Below are 1,889 nucleotides of genomic sequence, written 5' to 3' on the forward strand. Positions count from 1 at the left end.
TACAAGATTGCCACCACTAGATGGCAAACGTATCTTTACAGCTTTATGATTTAAAAATAGTATGATATGTTTTAAATTTCTAGGAAAAGGTATTTCAATAAAAAATGATAAAATAGAACAATTCATTGAACTATAATTATTATAAATATATCAGTTCAATATATTATCAGTAGATGGCATACAATTGTAAACTAATACGCTTTACTTTGCTTTAGGACTTTACAGTTTTATGGGGTCGCAATACTGAGTTCAGGTAATTTGGGGTCTAGCGGTTATAAGCATAAAGGTAATAATGATAAAACAAAGAAAACATGCGCATTTCAAATAGATATGAAAAAATAAAAGCATTATGAAACGTTGATTAGATAAGTGTTATTATATATAGTAACTAGATTTTTGTTTGTTGTTAAGGGCAAAGATATACAATGAATTATCTGTGCTATGCCAATCACGGATATCAAAACCCGACCGATTATTAGCTCACAGACTATCTGCTGAGCCACCAGGCTGTATAATAATATAAATTATAATTAAATACAATTGGAAGAAGTCTTAAACGTGATATTTTGTAAAGTATTCACGCGAAGTGATTGCATACCTACTTAAATAGTTTCTCAAAGTATATCAGTTCTTTCATTAATTCATAAGTAATAAACACAATACTTTTTTTTTCTTAATGCTGAGAAAAAACAACTTCACCCCACGTCATAATTAAATAAAATACAATACACAAAATATTATAACTTGAGAAATTACGTCTCAACTCCATTAAGCTTGTTGGTTTTTCTGCATGTTTTATTTTTACCTGTTTCAAGACAAGTTGCTCGTTCATTTGTAACGCGTACGTTTCTTTACATAATTTATTTTTCTGCATATTAAAGAAGATTTTATTTATGTACAATGTTTATATATAATTATTTTAACCTCGTCAATAATAATCACTTTGAAAGAATGACAAATAACTTAAGCTCATAAGCCTTTTCGCAGCGTAAAAAAGAAGTTATTTTTCTCGTCTTTTTTTCCCCTTTTGTTTTCTTCCGTATTTATATTTCGATTATTTTATTGAATTTCGACCTCACAAATAAATTCTTTGTGAAAGGAACTTAGAAAAACAGCATATGTAATCCAAAAGTATGTAGTTTTTAAAAACTAGAATGCTACTTACAAAATCAGCTACCAAACCGCATTTTTCAGTAAAGATACTAAAAACGACAATTTCTATAGTGGGGCAGTGGTCAGTTTACAAACTTACAACGCTAAAATATGAGGTTCGATTCTTCGCGGTGGACAAAGAGCATATAGTCCATAGCGTAGCTTTGCACTAATAAAACAACAAACAACAATTAATCCCTAGGTATTTTAGCATAATATATCTATAAACTTACTGTTGATTTGCCAGAGGACCAAACAAAAAAGTTATGTGACAAAAAAGTGTCATAAATAGCAAGATTTTATCTGGAATTCAAGAATCAGTAGAAAATTTTATATTACAAAAGGTATAAACTAAATAACTCATAAAATACCGGTTAATAAAGCAAAAACAAATTTCTTATTAACTTTGACTTCTAACAGATTTTATAAACTAGTAAAATAAACAATACAGCAAAATGTTGATATGTTGTCAAAGAGAGGGCGCTATTGTATTTAAGAGTACACTGAGTGGTTACAAGTAAATAGACACCTAATTTTTCGTCATTTAATTGATTTATGCTAACTAATTTATGTTCACAGAGCACTATATAAAAGAAAATGGTCCGCACACTAATTATCTTGTGCTACAACATGCCTATAACTCAAGGTTCTGTCGAATTGTCAGATATTGTTACAGGAAGGATAGTTGGTCAAGCAGACTGTGGAATAAGTCAACGGCAAATTTCGCAGAATTTGGG

This window comes from Limulus polyphemus, unplaced genomic scaffold (assembly GCF_000517525.1).
Source record: "Limulus polyphemus unplaced genomic scaffold, Limulus_polyphemus-2.1.2 Scaffold2329, whole genome shotgun sequence".
NCBI lineage: Eukaryota > Metazoa > Arthropoda > Merostomata > Xiphosura > Limulidae > Limulus > Limulus polyphemus.